This window comes from Pinus tabuliformis, chromosome 8, assembly GCF_031772625.1.
Source record: "Pinus tabuliformis cultivar Carrire ecotype Pingquan chromosome 8, CPIR1, whole genome shotgun sequence".
NCBI lineage: Eukaryota > Viridiplantae > Streptophyta > Pinopsida > Pinales > Pinaceae > Pinus > Pinus tabuliformis.
In genome coordinates, this window is record NC_142294.1 from 436,258,049 (window position 1) to 436,278,851 (window position 20,803).

The window sequence follows — 20,803 nt, forward strand, 5'->3', positions numbered from 1 at the left end:
ATAAGGGAAATCCAATGACAATTGAGGCCCTACATAAAATTAGACAAGGCTCATAAGACCAAGGTGTCTTGATTAGGAAGACTATAAAAACCTAGGATAATTCTTTAACATGTAAGTATAATGACCAACCTTGGGCTCTAAATTTGTTTCTTTTTTTTACTTGAACTTCTTATTTATATGAAGAAAAATTGGTTCAAGTAGTTAGGAGTCTAGATATGGGTAAAACATGTGTAAAACCTCTATGTATTTCAACTAAAACTTGTATTTTCGTTCATTTTTTTATTTTTTATGCGTTTTTGAATGCACTCATAGGTTGATTGAAGGAAACATGCTTGCACTTGCAAGTTGCATGAAGCAAACTAGTGCGCATAAGGAAAAAAAACTTAAAAACTTATCCATTGGATCTACAAATTTATGAATGAAAGCATTAACATCTCCTACCTATACTGAATGGTTAAGGGATACCAAATTCATCTACAATAGACACCCCCTGATGTACAAGGTCAAAATTCCAATATGATGGAAAAACTACATTGTAAAGCATAGAGGAATTTGACAAGTGAAAACGAAGTGGAGTTTAATAGCAAAGGATATGAAAGGTAATTACAAACAAAAGCCAAAGTATCATGTGAATATTTATCCTAAGGAAAGTGTGCTAACACTTAGGTGAAAAATAAGCATAGTCACCAAATTAAATGTAATGTAGATCAATGAAGCACATAAAATGCAATATCACAACCATAGAGGAATATGTTATGAATATAATTTATAAAATTAATAAAATTAATGTAAACAATAATAATAATAATAATATTAACTAAACAGTCATTAGTAATGAAAAATCATGTCTTAAAGACATGACCATTCATGAAGAGGAACCTACCTAGGTATATAAGCAAGCCTCATTTGTAACATTCACATCATCTCATCAATTATTTTATATAATATTCAATATACAATTACTTTTCCTACAATGGATGTCTTTGTCTTTGAAGTATTCTGAAGATTATTACAAAACACAAACTTTGTTCGTTACATTGGTAGCAGAGCATTTCTCTGAGTATACGAACTTTGTTCGTGACATTGGTATCAAAGCCACGTTGTTTGATAACCAGGCCTATGGCCATCAAGTAATCGTCAAGTTCCTTGTCGTTTCAATCAAGGATTTTAGCCAAAGAAGTCGGAGGTTCTCCATTTGTGTAGGGTTCATCCTCAGGCCTTTGGCCATTTAAAAAAGAAAAAAAAAAGGAATATTTAATTACCAAAAAAAATAATAAAAAAAGAGTTAAAAAAAAAGACTATTGTATATATAAAAAACCAAAATAAAAAGATAAAAAAGGAAAAAATAAAAAATTATATATATTAAAAAATAAAAAGAAAAAACAAATTATAAATAAATAAATAAACAAAAAAATTGTATTAAAAAAACCATAGTAAAAGAAATTATTTAATATATATATATATATATATATATATATATATATATATATATATATATATATATATATTATTAAAAAAATAAAAATTATATATACAAAAATAAAAATCATTATAAATACCAACTGACTGACCGTTTGTCGCACGACGGGCAGAGCTAACCAGCCATATATTGGGTATTTAATGCCCTCAGAGCAGCACGCCACTTAGCCTGATAACACAGGAGCGGGCAAATATTATTTAATGCCAAATTTGTCTGCTCCCGTGTGCGTTAAGTCGCGTGCTACTCTGAGGGCATTAAATACCCAATTTATGGCTGGTTAGCTCTTTCCGTCGCACGACCTCTTTAACTTTTGCACACCACCGTAACCCGGCTGCAACTGCCATCACTTACCTACAGTAGCTGCATCTACACGCCACCACACTGATCCCCACAGACATTGATCCCACTTCAGCTGCACAGCCTCGACTCAATAGGTTTCCAGTCAAACTCTCCTGCACACCCAGCGGTTGATCAAACTCGTTGCACCACACGGCTTCCGACCGCATCCTTCCTGACACCCTGTCTCTCCTGCTACCACTCCCGAAAAACCAATGCCCTGACCACTCTATCGTATCCCCTATGCCATTCCGAACAACCAATGCCTATCTACTCTACCACAACTTGTCCTCCATACTATATCATCCTCGAGCAGTGAACTCCATTTGAATCACTTGATTGGGTATGTCCATTCGCATCTAGTTTGTATAGTTATATAATTATAATGCACATTATCATTGATTATCGATTATATAACTATATAATTATATAATTTATATATTGTATAGTAATATATATTAACTATTTATATAATTAAAAATATTTTCATTTAAAAAAAATTGAGCAAAAAAATATTATAAAAGGACAAAGTTAAAAAAGGAAAAAAATTAAAAGATTTTTTTCATTGACATCCAAGTATCGTTGACAAAAAATTATTGGTGAAGCAAATGAAATCTATAATGGAAAAGGAAAGAAAATTTTCCTATAAAGGTCTTTCAATTGCAGATTGTAGATTAATTATATTAAAAGGGAATACCCAAGGGAAGGAGATTAATCGTTATTAGCACAAGTGACAAGAAAAATTAAATCAATGTTAATTTGGTGAATCAAGTATTAATTCGAGAGTCAAGCATAGGAGAAATAAAAAACATTTTTGGTGAAAAATATTATGAAGTTAATGATTCACTAGTAATGTCCCAAGGGTGCAGGTTAATTGCTTAATCTGAGAAATGTAAAATCATTGAAACTCGAAAGTGTTGGAAATACTGAGAGGGGGGGTGAATTAGTATTTCTTTTCTAATTGTTACTTTACCAGTTAAGACACTTAGATAAACACAATTAACAATATGAATAAATACTTTTATTAATCATAAATAACGAGGACTCCAATCCTATTCTTTACAATAAATCAAGTACAACAATAACTAGGGCTCCAACCCTAGATGAAGACACCAATCTCTAATCCACCAGGCTCCAAGATGTACTTTTCCAGGCATTGACTTGGACTTCATAAGGCTCCAACCTCTAGGGCTCCAACCCACTCACTAGTACATGATCCAACCTAGTATTCTTGAGGACTCCTATCCTCTAGGGCTCCAACCCTACGCTTCAATTCTTCAAGATAAGTTTAATGGTTCTTCAAGGCTCCCAATATCTTCTTCAATCAACCCTGACAATATATTCACCCTAAAAAGTGCCATCAATCGATCTCCAAAGCACTTAGTTCATCAATGACAACTTTGTCTTCTTAGAACATGTCTCCACATCTCTTCATGATACCCAAACAGAATCTTCAAGGTCACATCATGAGGTCTTCAACAATGCATCATGGTCTCCAAGATCAACTTCTAGATGTTTCCAATATCCTTCAATGGGTCTTCAATGTCAGCTCCAAAGTATTGTCCAAGATCTACAAGGTTCCATGGCTCAAAATAGTCTTCAAGGTTTTTCTCCAACAACAAGATCTGTCCAACTCAAGTATGCTTCAAAGATAATCAAGTATGCTCCAAAAATACTCAAGAGGCAGCTCCAAGGTGTCTATAGAATGCTCAAAAAGGTTGTCTCAAAAACTTCTTCAAACTATGCCTAGTATGTTGCTTCAAGATGCTTCTATAGGATTGCTTTCAAGGTGTTTCTCAAATACCCAGTCCAAGATCAATCTTCAAATTTCACTTCAAGGAGATCTTCAATATTATCTCTAGTTTTCTTTTCCAGATCAAGTCTTCACCGTTCCTTCACAAATTCAAGAACCGAGGCTTAACACTGATCTGAGCTTCTAGTCTGAGGTTTGCAATATAGTCCAAGTTCTAAGGCTTTGTGACCCGAGCTTCACAAGACTCCATAGGTCTAAAACCTTACAATTCTGAGATATCTATGAGTCTTCTTATTATTACATCACTTCAACACCCAATATTTGTGAACATAGGTCCAAGCTCAAAATTGTACCTCAAGGACCGATCCCTCCAACATATCTGAGCCACAATTATGTTCTTAGTTGATTGTTCCAAGTAGCACCAAGTCTAAGCTTGAAGAAGCTACAGGTGACTATAATTTAATTAAGTCTGCAACAATGATCACAAGTAATTCTGAGTTGTGAACTATCCGCAAAGTTTGATGACTGTCTACTCCAGAATCTACGATATGATGCTTTCACAAAACAAGTCTGACGTATGTAGTAACATAGGTCTGAGGCACTGAGTGTATAAGTGCAAATATCCCACAGAATTTGAGCTATCAATCTGATCCAAATGATTGTCCCCTGTCCGAGATATATAGGTTATTGAACTGCAGTTCGAGCTCTTTATTTCAAGCTTGAATGATAACTCAACACAAAGAATCAACCCAAATAATAAATTTCTATCTCCTCCTCAGCCTTATTTCTCCTTTTGTATCCTTAACTATGTTGATCACCGAGTTGATGGGAGAATGTTGAGTTTTAGTGTCAATTTTTATTAGCTTTTGAGTATGGTCCGAATAGACACGTTATTTGGCCATGGAGCCGACTTGTGCATAGGCTCATGTCAGCCAAAGTTGAAGAGTTATTATATTTTAACTTGAAAATTCATTTTCTCCCAATCTAAGAAGAGTTAGAAGGTTAGTAATAGCTCGTTGGAAAGGGGAAAATGTCCTCTACAATATTATGCAAATTTTATCTTTAAATAAGGTCATTTTTCCATCAAAACATTTATATTAGTGAAATGTCATAAGTATTTTGTTCATGGCAACCTTTAGTATTTGATGTTTTGAACAATGTTTAGGGCTTCTTCACTTCTGTTCTTCATTAGGATTAGGGCATCTTCAAAGGAATATAGGGTATGCAAGAATATCTAGATTAGGGTTCCTTGTTTATTTATTGGGATTAAGGTCTCTTCATTAAATAAGGAACAAAGACTAGGGCATCATGAGCATCAATAAATAAATCTAGTGCTTCATCTTATTTTCCAACAAACAATCATCCATGCATAATTATCTCACAAGGTCCAATGCTAGGGTTTTATGCATATATTTGCCTAGGAGGGTTTCATGGAAAAGGCTCCTTCATTAATCATAAACAATCTAGGGTTTCATGGGAATTTTAGCCAGGCCAAGACATCATGAAACTAGGGCTTTAGGGTTTTATCATATAGCTAGGGAATATGCATCATTTTCATGCTTTGGGTTTTCTCCTAGGGTTTGCATGAGGTTATGGTTATTCATGTATCACAAGAATATTTTCCATCTCCAATAATGTCATATTGACATCAATGACAACTTTGACCAACAAAAAGAACCAGGTTCAAACCCCCCCTTTTGTGACCTGGGCTATGGGGAGGAGGACATATCGTATCCACCTAGAGGTTTACTGGTAGTTACGTGCTAGACAGGCTGTTGGGTTCCTCTAGGTCACAAAAAAAAATTGTTTTATAAGTAATAATTGAACACTATGAATGCATCTCTCAATTATGTGTTGTAACTATATTTAACCCAAAGATTGACATATTTTTTAGTCAAACTTGGTTAAAAGAATTGGGTACGTTCGTGTTAAACATAGAAAAAAATATTTTGATGTTTCCTTTTAATAAAAAGATGATCACCTTGCAAGACATGACAATTAAATCAAAATCGATAATGCCTTCAACAGAAGAATTTAAGGATATTTCAAAATTGATGTCATAAGAGAATCAAGAAACAATGTTAAAGAAGCAAAAGGAGCTTAAAGAATCCATATCTAACAAAAACGAAGAAAATTCACACTTGAAGGATCACAATTAGAAACTACTTGCGCAAGTCAAAAAATGTAAAACTAAGAAGCACAAATTAGAACAAGAAAAGGAAGGTTCCAAGAAAAAACTCAATGAGAGTCTATCAAAGAAAGAAGAAAAAAAATTATGCTTAAAAGACCTTAATCAAAGGTTATTAGAACAAATCGAAGATTTAAAAGATGAGAAACTTAAAAATAAGATTGATGAATCAGAAACTCAAGAACTCATACATCTCAAAAACAATAATCAAATCCTACTCACTCAAATTATGAAACTTAAGGATGATAAGAAATAATTAAAAAAAAGTTTAGAAGAAGTTCTCCCAAACGAAGTATCCAAGTCGTGAGATGTAACCGTCCAAATTGAAGAACAAGGAACGAATACCGATCTAGGCAATATCACAACCCAAGAAGAGGATAAACCAGTTGAAGTAAGGATGTACTCAGAAGTTGTAATCCAAACAACAACAAAAATCAAGTGAAGACCTCGCAATTAATTAAGAAATTTATGTACCTCAAAAAATTTGATACAACCAATAAATCACCACAAATAGATTAGGGTGAGATCAAACCACAAGAACTCCTTATCGACATTTGAATCACAAGAGAAGACAACTAAGTCAATGTACATATTTGAACCATTCAGAATAGAAACAATAGATTTATGTTCCAATGAATACTGAAGTTTGTAGAATCCAGTCCTATGATAACACCTCATTACAAATTTACAGTAATCAGAAGATTGCACAGAAGATTAATCTAGGATGGTCAGATGCATTCTCATCTAACAATTTTATTTATCACTTACAGTATCATATCATCTTGTATAACCGAAGATGAAAGCATTGAGACAAAAATATATTTGAAATGGGAAAAGAGATCAAGCCCTTTCATCAGTAAGATTTAAGGACAAATATTTTTTAATATGGCTGTAAAAATTCCTTGTAGATTCAAACTGCTTATGTAATTTACTAAGAAAAAATACATGAATCTACTCTACTCATCAGTGGAAAGCAATTTAATCGATCGAGAAATAAAAACATAAACATGAGACAAGATTCAATCACATATGCTCATAGATTTATCTAGGAGAAAGCAAATGCTCAAAACCCCTTACTATCTGTATTGCATTATTCAAAAAATAGAGAAGAAATGCAATGCTTTCTCAAGCTCGAGCAACCTCTGCACTAGTATAATCTATCTCACAGCTTCCTAGACAATTTTTGGTCAATACTTAACCAAATCCAAGCCTGCCCAAGTCCCTATTTCCTTGCGTTGTTCCTCAAGGAATTAGCCCCCTATTAATTAGGGAAATTCCCAATCAGAATTGTGCAATCCCTATAAGCCCCTTCTATGACTACATGCACCACCTGTACAATTTGGAATTGTCTACCTGATAGTACACTAACCTTGAACTCCAATTTCAATCAGGTAATTTTAATTCTTTGCATGCATGCATTAATTTAGGTTGATTGATAAGTTAACTGGTTAAACACTGAAGTTGCACCCGACTGCTAGACCTCCAACTGGTTCCTCCAACAATTGAAACTAGTTTAACTGACCATAACTCAATTTAGCTTAATTAAATTGATACAACTGAAATTAACTCAACGTAGGCTCCTAAATTTTAGGAATCACTATACACAACTCAAGTTCTCCCTCCAAATCGAATTAACTAAGATAATTGAGTGATAATAACTTGGTTAACTCATTCAAGTTGTCTATTGATGTGGAATTTTGATTTTCTCCTAATTTAATTAAGGACAAAATTAATTTAGAAATTTATTGTTGCATTTTCAACACTCCCTCTTAGCAAGAATGGGATTCTCAACTACCCCGATATAGAACCTTTAGAATGTATTGCATGCAACACCTCTCACTATTGTTGTTGCAACTGCAACACCCGCAACTGAGAAGAATCCAAAAAATAAATTGAATCAACTATGTCTACAAGTGTCTACTAGGTAAATTGTGTTGTTGTTGACTTTGCTATAGAGCCTCCTACTTTTTTGTCAACACTCCTTTGCACTCCTCAGTATCTGACTGACATTGATCCTCCTGCTACTGAATAATGTGGGCCCCCATAGCAAAGTAATGATCCATGAGACAAAAAAAAAAAAACCTCAATGGACCCTGCCCAAATTTTTGCACTCCTGGGACTATTGCTTCACATTTCCCCACCTCACACCTGGATGTATGGTTGCATGTGCTCCCTTTACCCACTTAGCTTGAAATCTCCCCCTACTAGAGGGATCTGGTTGAGTGTATGCTTCAGCTTTGTCTCCTCTCTGCTTCTCCATTTTTGGATGCTCCACAATTTTTTGAGGCTGCTTCTGAGGCTCCATTTTGAGAGATAAATCATGCTCCCTCTCAACCACCAGGTCTCTAACCTTTTCCTTTCTCCTCAAGGATTTGTATGCATCTTCTACCGTAATTTCACACAAGTTCTTGACTCACACATCGATCTGCTTCACTTGTCCCATGGCAATGTGTCTCAAAAATGCCTTTCGTTTGTTGAATATCACATCGTAGCCACGATCTTCCAACACAGCGATGGAAACAAGATTATTCTTTAGACCAGGAACAAAAATCGCATCCTTGAGTATTATATGGGAGCTTGATTCCCTCTAAAAAGTAATTGTACCGATATCATTCACGTTATACCTTATTTTGTCTCCAAACTCAATGTTCTGATTGAGGTCTTTCTCCTCCAAGTCACTGAAGAAATATCTATTCCCCATCATGTGGAATGAGGCACCACTTTCCAGATACCACATGCTTCCAATTACTGTGCTTTCCATGCATGCAATGAGAATCAAATCAAGCTTGAACTATGAATCTAGAGCTTCACCTATTGCTACTATTGCAAACTCCTTGTTTGCCTTCTTCTATGGACATTTTGTGGCATAGTGCCTAAAGTCATGACAGTGAAAGCACTTGATTTTGGAAAAGTCTTTATGCTTTCCCTCTAGGCTATAATTAGCCTCACCTTGGGAATTATTCCCCTTGGCCTTCTTTCCTTTTTTGACTAATGCAAAGTCCTCTTCCTCTTCTTTGGATGAGGTCTCAACTCTATTGTTCTACCTTATTTCTTCCTGCACTAGATCAAACCATAACTGCTTCCACTGTGGTAGTATCTCTCTACCATTTATTGAATCTTGATAATTGTGCTAGCTCTTAGGAATACCCAACAGAGCTAGAGTACCAAATCTTCTTCAGCGACAATAACATCGAACCTGCCAATTTCATCAAGACACTGTGTAAACTTGCTTAGGTACACATAATTGTGTCATTCTTTTGCATCTTGATGCTTCGATGCTTTTCCTTGAGTGCCAGCTTCCTGTGGTCAATATTTTTCTGAAACAAATATGTCAGTTATTTCCACATTGCATAAAACGTCTCTTTCCCGTTGAGATAAGATACAATATCATCTCGTACTCGCTCTAATATGATTCTCCTTGCCCTAGCAACACACTTCTTCCATGAAGCTAGATCTTGAGCATCAGAAGTTGGAGGCTTCGGGATATCATTATCTATGAATTCCTTCATTATCTTCCAACACTGCCTCCATCCTGTCCTTCCAATCAACATAATTCAAGCTACCCTCAAGGGAATACTCGAGTCTCAATCCATAGAAATCCATCTTGCTAGATCTGAAGAATTGATCCTGGAAATTCAATCTACCTGCAAAAAAAACTTCAAATTCTTCTCTCCTATTGTGATTCCTACTCTGATACCATGTAGAAATTCCTTGTAGATTCAAACTACTTATGTAATTTACTAAAACAAAAGACTTGAATCTACTCTACTCATCAGCGGAAAGCAATTTAATTGATCAAGAAATCAAAACATAAACATGAGACAAGGTTCAATCACATATGCTCAGATATTTATCTAAGGGAAAGAAACTTCTCAAAACACCTTACTATCTATATTGCATTAGTGAAAAAAAAATGCAATGCTTTTTGAAGCCCAAGCAACCTCTACATGAGTATAATCTATCTCACGGTTTCCTAGACAAGCTCTGGTCAATACTAAACCAAATCCAAGCCTGCCCAAGTCCCTATTTCCTTGCGTTGCTCCTAAAGGAATTAGCCCGCTATTAATTAGGGAAATTCCCAATTAGAATTGTGCAATCCCTATAAGCCCCTTCTCTGACTACATGCACCACCTATATAATTTGGAATTGTCTACAATTGATAGTACACTACCCTTGAAATCCAATCTCAATTGGGTAACTCGAATTTTGTGTATGCATGAGTTAATTTTGGCTAATTGATTATTTAACTAGTTAAACACTGAAGTTGCACCCCACTGCTAGACCTCCAACTAGTTCCTCCAATAGTTGGAACTAGTTTAACTAACCATAACTCAATTTAACTGAATTAAATTGCTACAATTAAAATTAACTCAACCTAGGTTCCTAAAATTTAGGAATCAATGTACACAACTCAAGTTCTCCCTCCAATTTGAACTAGCTAAGCTAATTTAGTTATAATAACCCAATTAACTCATTCAAGTTGTCTACTGATGTTGAATTTCAATTTTCTCCTAATTTAATTAAGGGCAAAATTAAGTTAGGAATTTCTTGTTGCATTTTCAACAAGGAAATGTTATGAATATAATTTATATAAAAATAATAAAATTAATGTAAACAATAATAATCATAATAAGGTTAACTAAATAGTCATTAGTAATGAAAAGGCATATCTTAAAGACATGACCATTCATGAAGAGGCACATGCCTAGGTATATAACCGTGCCTCATTTATAACATTCACATCATCTCATCAAATTTTTTATATAATATTCAATATACAATTACTTGTCCTAAAATGGATGTCTTTTTCTTCGAAGTATTCTAAAGATTATTTGTTAGTTACATTGGTATCAGAGCATTTCTTTGAGTATACGAACTTTGTTCGTTTAATAGTACATAGTGGATCCATTTCAAAATGGGATCATATCCATGAGAAAATAAAAAATGGATCTAAATCTTAGCATATATTAGACAAATAATTGGAATAATGAAAATTACAAAACCATTTTTCCAATAGTACAAATGCAATATGGATATGTGGTATTATATATTCAACTCACATGGTAGCATCAAGAATAAATCCTACCACAATGCAAGGTATATAATCAATCTAAATCCATGATATGTAAAACTTTACTTATGAATAAATGATCTGAAGTGAAACATGGAGAAAACCATCCAATCACCAACCATATAGGTATACCAATACTAAATGCAATGTAGACCACTAGTAATGATAATGGTAACCGAGGTACTTAGTACATTCTAACAAATGTGTTAGTTCCAAACACTAATAGAATGAATTGAGTAGGGATCATTGAGGAATACTCATTATCAAATGCAAGGAAACTTGCCATTAAAGACTATAAGCCCTAAGATAATATAAATGTCTTTAAATATGATTTCCAAAGCAATGAGTCAGATTCAACATGATGAGATCCATGGAAAGGAGGGAATTAAGGGATCCCTCATCAACCTCTAGGGTGAGGAAATATCCTACATAACTTAATTTGACTCAACGAAAACCAATGCTCTCATCACAAAGCTAATTGGATCACTACCAATCACTCCAGACCCTCATCTACCTATCAATTAATCATGGCACTATCTTCCACTTCTCTACACAATGCAAGGAAGATATGACTTTCTCTGCTCAACAATCCCTCAGGGATATTCATACCTTCTAGTGTAGGAAAAAAGAGCCCAAACCACTGGTTGACTTTCGAGTATGACATGGAGGAGAAACACTTGGCTCAAACTATTCATGAGTAATGGAAATAGGGTTGTAGGTTTAATGGTTTTTTCTCAACCATTATGAGCATTCCATCCATGGTCCTTACCCTCAAAACCATCCCATTTCCTCTCATATTCTTAGAAGCAAATCCCCAAATTCCAACCTCTTTCCAACTACCAATCCATAGGGTTCTCTTGCAATTGGTAGGTATAATATCCATGACTTCATAAAGGTTCATCCATGAACAAAAAGAGGAAATTATAATGGGACAATGGAAGAGTGATCCCTTAATTTCCTCCTTCCCATGGTGGGAAAATTTGTAAGGATGCATGAGCAAGAAGGTTGCATTTCTCAAAGGATAGCATTAATTCAGATCATTCATACAACCCATTTCCTTTTACCCTCTAGTATCATAGTCCCCATGTTTCTTCCTTAAGAAACATTTTTGGTGAATAATTCCTTTATTCCCGCCTTTTCATAACAAAAACACACCATAGAATATATAACAACCATATCACTAGCCCATAACTAGGACTCATACACATAACTAGCCCATAACTAGGACTCGTACACATTCATTAGTCAACTCTTGGCCTTGATCTCCACAATAGGTATCCATACACACACATTTTCATTATTTACCAACATAGATCTATGTTAACCTTAGATTTATCAAGCATTCTGTTGAAGGGCAGGAATGTACCGCTAACAACAAGGGGGTCTCCCCAGTGTGAATTCCCCATTAGACCTCACACCGTTTGGGATAGGAGCCTCATTTGGTATGTGGGTTGGGCTACCAACATGAATGTTTCTGCTCTTAGCTGTCAAATGAGAAGGTGTTAGAGTGGGTGTTATCACCAAAATAGGGGTTTACATTGTTCCTAGTCATGGTCTTAGATAAGTGTCAAGTCACCCTATGTTTCAATGGGTAAGTGATAGGTTAGGAGTCCCAAAGTTTTCATTTTTAATATCCAAATAAAGTCTAACATCCTTTTTCCATGTTTCATAAGTCTTACATTCTTTTTAGAAACTCATAGCTTAATCCATTTTGAAAATTTTTGGAATTATCCCTAAAACCAAGTTTTCGTAGCGCAGACAGTATAAAATGTATGTTTTACACTACGAAAATGCTGCTCTTTTCGTAGCGCTTTTCCCTATGCACTACGAAAGCGGGAATTCGTAGAACAGTCTTGTCAAACATCAATCCATTAGCATTCCATTAAAATTTTCATTATTAGGTGTCAGCTAGGAGTCAGTCCTTAAGCATGCCACCATCCAAACTCATCATTTCGAATTTAGGGCTCCTTATGAAAGATATTTTCAAATTCGAAAGGGTTGGCTAGTCTCATCATTTTAGTTTGCATGCAAACCCTCAAACAGAATTGTTTTTGAACAGTAAGCTTTGGTAATATTCCACCAAGGTTTTCCTCATCCATAATTCAGGCGAGGCTGACCACCAATGGCAAGTGAGGCTGATCAATAGTATTTCAAGCGAGGCCGGTTTTGTTATAGGAATTTAGAAGGAAAGATGACAGTGGAGAAGAAATGTCACAGGTCTAGCCATTGTTTAAGAACAGAGCCTGAAAGCACCGAGGTCATAGTCAGAGACAAATCAGTTGTAGAAGCTTTCAAGAAAGTAGGATGCTAGAAGTTTTGTAAGAAATTGCAAGGAGGACATACTCGAGTGACAAAGGATTTTGCACTCCATTTCACTGGCTCAAGCACAAAGGTTGGAATGCTGAACTTGCAAATTTCTCCAGAGGTCATAGCTTTGGTGGCAGAAATTCCTAGGGGGGCAAGATACATGGTTCAAAAACTTTATATTCGACATGGAGCCATGTAAGGTGTTTCTAAAGCCATAGATTGTAGAAACCGACTTAACCAAGTTAGTTCCCAGAGACTACATCAAGGACAACTATGCCAACTTTCTCTTCAACATTCAACATTATTTTACCTGTGAAGGCAGATATCAAAAGGTTTATTCATATCATTTCAAACTTCTGTTACATTTTACTGGTATGATTTCTTTAGACTTGCCCTACTTCTTATTTCGAAGTGTAGCTAAGATGGCAGATAAAGTACAGTTGAAATCTCAAGGATGTGAAACTTCCCTGTTTCATCATGGTCTAATTAAACTGATAGTTCTACATGAACTCAAAAGGATCAACAAAGAATGGTCTTCGTTTTTTTTTTTATGTGACTTTGGAGCAGAAAAACAAGGTGTAGACATTAGCCCTAGGGTTAAAGGAACTCCATCAGCAGAAACCAGCAAATCTGTAATGTCCAGGGAAAAAAGGTATGTTAAGTTGAAACCTAGGAAGCAGGTGAAAGAGCAAGTAAGCAAAGCACCAGTAGTCATTCTTGAAACTCCCAAATCTACAAAGGAAAAGATATCTGTGGTTAAAGGAATGACACAATAACATTCAGCCAACAAACCAGTTCAAAAGAGATTGACTAGAAGTCAAATTGCAAAGGAGAAAGGTAAAACAGTGATCTTGGGAGAAGGTTCAAGCTTGAAGGGTGATTTAAATGATATTTTAAAATCCATTGATATTGCAGAAGCCCCTTTGGTGCAGGCAGATGTGATAAAATTTGATCAAGAAAAGTCGAAGAAAATGAAACCCTCCAAGAAATTGGAATTTGAGGATGATGTTACAGCATTTGTTTTCAAACCCAGAAAACCCTTAACCAGGCAATCCAAGAAGATGCAAGAGTCCAATATTGAGCTGGGAAGAACAAAAGAAGCATCTGTTGTTCAAGAAGAGTTGATAGACTTTCCGTCTCCAAGACCTGAAGGTGACAAAAACACAGTTCCTGCCACTTAAACAGAAAAAGTCAGTTACGAGGTTATGGAAGAAAGGTTAAAAGCTACTAACAATGAAATTTCTAGACTAAGAGTGAGAGCAAGAGGGCATGCTACTGAAAGGACAGATTTAAAAAGGATGAAGGCTCTCTAGGAAGCTAAAAAGGTGTCCAAACCAGAAATAGTAAATAGTGAAACTCAGTACTTTACCTGGACTGTTCCTACAATCAAAGAAGCCAGATTTGTAAGGAGGATTAATGCTTGGCTAAGAGCTACAAACAGGGGTTTGAAGAGACAAATTGAAGACCTAGAAATACAACTAACCAAATCTGGAAAAGGGTCTACAGCAATAATGAAACAGGGTGATGAAAAAGAGCAGTGAAGGATATCTATTAAAACAATTTTGGCACATAAAAAGAGTTTTGGCATATAAAAGGAAGAACAACTGTGAAGAAGAACATCTTATAAGGGCAAGTGGTTTGATTTTTGGTTGATCATATCAGTATTCATGGAATTTTTAAAAACTCCCAAACTACAGATTTTTGAAGGCCGTGTTGAAAAAGAGTACACATAGCAGTTTCGTAGAGCGCTATGAAACTACTGAAGATAATCATTTAGCACTTACGAATGCTCTCCGGAGGTAAGGTTTGATTAGTTCCAAATTTTGAAGTTGCTGGTAGACATGGGATCATATGTGAAGTGTCAGATGGAAGTGGTGTAGAAAGTAAACTTCCAAGAATTATTTCACAAGTGATGTAAAGGTTATGCTACGAAAACAGAGTATTTTTGTAGCATAGTTATGTTTCATCCATTCCTCCATATTTTCGAGTTTCATTTTTTACATAGGTGGAAAATGAAGTTTTTATGGATTATTAATGCATGCCACATGTACACCAGCAAAATTGTTTGAAGATAAGCATTAAGGATCAAGGGCCTTAAAAGGAGGAACTCTGTCTCCTAATTTTCAAGACAGTTAGAGCATGACTCAACAGGTTTTGCAACAGCAATATGGACGCCATAAAGCTCGAAGACATGGTTTGGAAGCTGACTAAAGAATGTATTGAAGTCATATATTAGGTTTTTGGAAGCATGTTTTAGGAGTTTCACTCCTATTTGTATTAGGACTCTTAAAGACAGCTAGTTGTCAAGTTGTAATTAAGTAGTTTGTTTGATGAATAGATAGGTGTTAAAGTTAGGAATTTGAATTCCTCCAAAGATGGATCATAGTATCCAAATTTGTTTGAAAGAGTTATTCAGAGTCTACTTGATCATCAGCCTATCAGGGTCAGATTTTGTGATAACATTTTGGTGAGTCTGCTGGGAGCTTGAAGATTACTCATTCCCGAAATCAAGAAGCTAAACTTCTGAAGGTCGTAGGAGCTCAGAAAGTTTCTCGAGGTTGCAATCTACCTTGGTGACTCCATATATTTTCAAAGATTTAAAGGTGGCTTAAAGAAGGAGATACACATGGAGCAATCCTGATCCCAATCCACCTACCATTGGAGACAATCCAAATATTGTTTCAAGAGTCAGTCAAAGATTTTCAGAAATATTAGGTACTCCATCTTATTCAAAATCTTTGCTCTCTGAATTCTCAAGAAGTCCTGAAGACAAAAAAGTTGATGATAAAATTCATGAAGTGTTGTTTAGATCAGAAAATGAAGAGGAACTCATTGGTATTATCTTAGACCTACAAAAGAAAGGAATTGACACCTCATCCCTGGTATCACAAGAAAACAAAGAAGAGTTTTGGGAAGCTGTTACCTCTGAGCTATTGTTAGAAAAAGAAGCTTTAGATAAATTGTAACTTGATCCTTTCGAAGTCCTGCTGAAATCTAAAGTTGGTTTACCTCTTCCAAATTGGAGTTGTTAGTGGTTTACAGAATCCAAGTAGTCCTCCTCATATCAGTTCTTCATCTTCTGCCATTCCTAGTAGCTTACACAAACCAAGCAGTCCTCCTCATATCAGTTCTTCATCTTCTGTTCCTGTTATTCCTACAACTATTGTTCCTCCTTTAATCATGGCTGCACCTGCTAGGTATGCCCCACTCGTACTCCCTGCTATTTTGCATGACCTTCCTAGTAAATATGCCACTAGGATCCCTACTTGGGGTGGTGATGAAGAAATTACAGCAGAAGAACATGTAGACAGATTTAATGATTTTGCTGACAGAGAAGAAGTTGATGATGAAGATGTGAAGCTAAGACTATTTGCACAGACCTTTATTGGTGAAGTTAGAAAATGGTTTAAAACTCTTACAGCAGGAAGTATTCGAAACTGGGTTGAATTTGAAGACAATTTTCTAAGGAAATGGGGAAACAGAACTAATCCAGTTCAAGAACTTACTGAATATAACAACCTTAGAAGGGCACCTGATGAAACTGTTCAAAATTTTTCAAAAAGATTCAATAAAGTGTTTAACTCAATTCCAGCTCAGTTGAAACCCCCAGAGGCCCTTGCACAAATGAGATATGTTGAAGCATTTGATTATGACTTTTCTATTTTGTTGAGAGAAAGAGAATCACCTACACTTGCTGAAATGCAAAGTAATGCTGTAAAGGTAGAGGTAAACATGATAGCTTCTAAAAAGTCAAAAATGGGAAAAACTAAATTGAAAGAAGAAGAGAAACCTTCCTCTTCAACTCCTGAAGATAAATTAGACTCAATGATGAAAACCATGGAGAAGTTGATGGATAGGTTAGCTCTTGGAAACACCTCTGCTCCTCCTGTGCAACATGAACCTCAATTTAGAAACCCTCAATTTAGGAGACCTCAAAACCAACAAAGACCAAGAGAAAATAGAAATCAGCAACCTGACCCTCCAGGTAGACCTCCTTTTCAGCAGAATTTGGTTGATGAAGAACATGATCCTGAAATTCCTAAAGAGTCTATCCATTGTCTTGATGAAGAAATGTCAAGAATCTTCTTGACTAAAGAAGAGCATGATGAGTCATATTTTGTCAATCAAGGAGAAGAACCTTCAAATTATCTTAAAGGATATCAGCGTGTTATCTTTGAAATGCAAAAACAATACAATCTTAGAAACATAAATGTGTCGATTATTGCAAACAAAGCGCAGCCTAAGAAAGATGTTTAAAAGGTTGCTGAAGCCAAAAATGATACCCCAAATGTTGCTGAAGGTAAGAAAGACTCTCCACCTGGTATAAAAGACACTCAACTTCCTCCTCCTATCAAAGAAGCTAAAAAGTTTGTTTATGTTTTCAACCTTGAGAATGAAATTTTAAAGATTAAAATATCAGTACCTTTTAGTGAGATCCTCAAGGTAAATCAATATAGAAGCAAGATTGTTGAGATGTTGAATTCACAACCAGGAGTTGCTGATATTTTAAATATCCAAGAAGATAATCCTACTATACATTTGGGTCCAATGTTAGAAAATGATCAAAATGAAGAGTTTCCTCCTTTCTATGTAAGCATTAGTATTCATGATATGACTTTACATAATGCTATGTTGGATTCAAGGGCTTCTCATAATCTCATACCCAAAGTAATTATGGAAAGTTAGGGTTACAGTTAACAAGACTATATAAGGATTTGTTTTCTTTTTACTCAAAAAGAGTTCAATGTATTGGTTTAATCAAAGATGTTGTTGTTGGTCTAACACAAATCCTAGCAAAGACAATTGTTATGGACATTGTTTTGGTTGATATTCCGCAAAATTTTGGGATGTTGCTATCAAGATCATGGGCAACAAAAATTAAAGGCATAATGCAGATGGACCTTACTTATGCCACAATTCCTGTTTTTGGTGAACAAAGGAGATTGTATCGGGAGACTAGAATGGCTTATATGGTAAGAAGCAAAGATAAACCTCAGAATTTTCCTATTTATTCATTTGATACTGAACTTGGATCTACCATTCTTTTCAATGAGTCAGTTGATAGTGGTCTGGAAGAAATGAAAGCAGAAAATCAGCACTCAGAAAATCAGCAAGTAAATGACAAAGGAATGGAGGGATGGTGGTCATTATACTTTGATGGATTAGCAAGAAAAGAAGGGGCAGGAGTAGGAATTTGGATTACAAGTCCAAGTGATGAGAGTAAGTTTTACTCTTACAAACTGAATTTTGATTGCACAAATAACATGGCTGAATATGAATCTTTGATTTTGGGTCTAGATGTTTTGATAAGAATGAAGGCTCAGAATATTTCTGTTTTTGGAGATTCTGAATTGGTTATTAGACAAGTTGAAGGTGTCTATCAAACAAAGGATGTAAGAATGAGAGCATACAGAAATCTAGTTTTAGACATGTTGGAGAATTTTCAAGCCTATTCTTTCATTGTCAAAACTAGAGACCAAAATTCCATTGCTGATTCTCTTGCTGTTTCGGCAAGTCTTTTTGTCATTCCTATTCATTCTTCTGAGAAATATGAGATTGAAGTTCGTCATAGACCAGCTATACCAGATAATATCACCAATTGGCAAGTTTTTGAAGATGATCAACAGGTAAAGAATTTTATTGAGCTGAAAGAAGAATTTGAAAGTACTCAAGTAGATCAACAAAACATGCTTGTTGAGTCTAAAGAAAATTCTGAAGTCTTGCAATTAAAGAATAATTCAATACCAAAGGGTCTTATTCCTCTTGAGAAGCTTTTTTATCATAATGATGTGTTCAAATTGCCAAAGATACAGGTTGATGAAGAGGAAGTAGAAAGCTGTAATTTGGGTACATCAGCTTTGCCTAAAATGATCAAAATTTCAAAGTTTCTTTCAATTGATATGAAATTCAAATATATTGAGATGATGAAGAGGTTTGTTGATTTTTTTGCTTGGAGTTATGCTGACTTAAAACAGTATGATCCTTCCATTATTCAGCATACTATTCCTATTAAAGAAAATGAGAAACCATTCAAACAGAAGTTGAGAAGAATTAATCCCCTTCTCATGCCCTTGATTGAAAAGGAGATTAAGAAGCTTTTTGATGCTAAAATCATTGTCCCAATCAGATTCTCAAATTGGCTTGCAAATTTGGTTCCGGTTAGAAAGAAGAGTGGAGAAATCAGAATTTGTATTGATTTCAGGAATTTGAATAAGGCTTCATTAAAGGACAACTATCCTCTTCCCAAGATGGATTCAATTCTGCAAAATATTGTTGGTTCACAAAGAATGTTTATGCTTGATGGCTTCTCAGGTTACAATCAGATTCTTGTGCATCCAGATGATCAGGAGAAAACAACCTTCACAACACCATGGGGCACATTCATGTACGCCAAGATGCCTTTTGGTCTCATGAATGCGGGAGCTACTTTTCAAAGAGCAATGGACATTGCTTTTTCTGAAGAAAAGGATAAGATGGTGGTTGTTTATCTTGATGATATAACAGTCTTTTCAAAGAAAGAGGAAGATCATTTGAAACACCTAGAAAAGATTCTGCTGAAATGTAGAAGGTTTGGTATCTCTCTTAATCCTACTAAAAGAATCTTTGCTTTAACTACAGGAAAATTACTTGGTCATATTATTTCTGAAGATGGAATCAGAATTGATCCTAATAGATTTAATGCAATTCAAAAAGTAGATTTACCAAGAAGTAGGAAAGAAATTCAATCATTTCTTGGGAAAGTGAATTTTGTTAGGCGCTTCATTCCTAATTTTGCTGAGATTGTCAAAGATATAACAAGGATGTTAAAGAAAGGAGTTGATATTAAATGGACAGCTGAGGCAAAATATTCTTTTGAGCAAATTAAGAAGGCACTCACATAGGCACCGGTACTCATTAGTCCATATTTCTCAAAAGAATTTTTGGTTTTTACATTTGCTTCTGAAAATACAATTGCTGGAGTTTTGCTTCAAAAGGGAAAGCAAGGTACTGAACAGGCTATCTCTTTCTTTAGTAGAACATTAGCTAATGCTGAACTGAAGTATAATATTCTAGAAAAACAGGCCCATGCTTTGGTGAAAGCTATTAAAGACTTCAGAATTTACATTCTGCATTCTCACATTGTGGCATATGTTCTAAGTACTGTGGTGAAAGACATTCTAACTCAAGCAGATCCTGATGGCAAAAGGGGAAAATGGATTGCAAACTTGCTGGAATATGATATAGACATCAAACCAACCAAATTAGTGAAAGGACAAGGATTGGCGAAGTTAATGACTCAGTCAAACCTGGATTGTCTTGACATAAATCTGAATGCAGAAATATCAGAAATTTCTGATGATGAAGAAGAATTGGTCCCAATTGATGAGAAATATCTGGTTTCATATTGGTATAAGGATGTGGTATTTGTGTTACAACATCACAAAGCTCCCACTGATCTAACAAAATCCAAAGCAAGGTTTGTTAAGCTGAAATCTTTGAGATATTTTATATTTGACAGAAATCTATTTTGGAAAGATACAGGAGGAATTTTTCTGAATTGTTTACTTGAAGAAGAGGCTGAAAAGGTCATTGAAGAATTCCATAAAGGTGATTGCGGAGGACACCATTATTGGAAGGCTACAGCAAATAATATTCTAAGAGCGGGATATTTTTGGCCAACAATGTTTA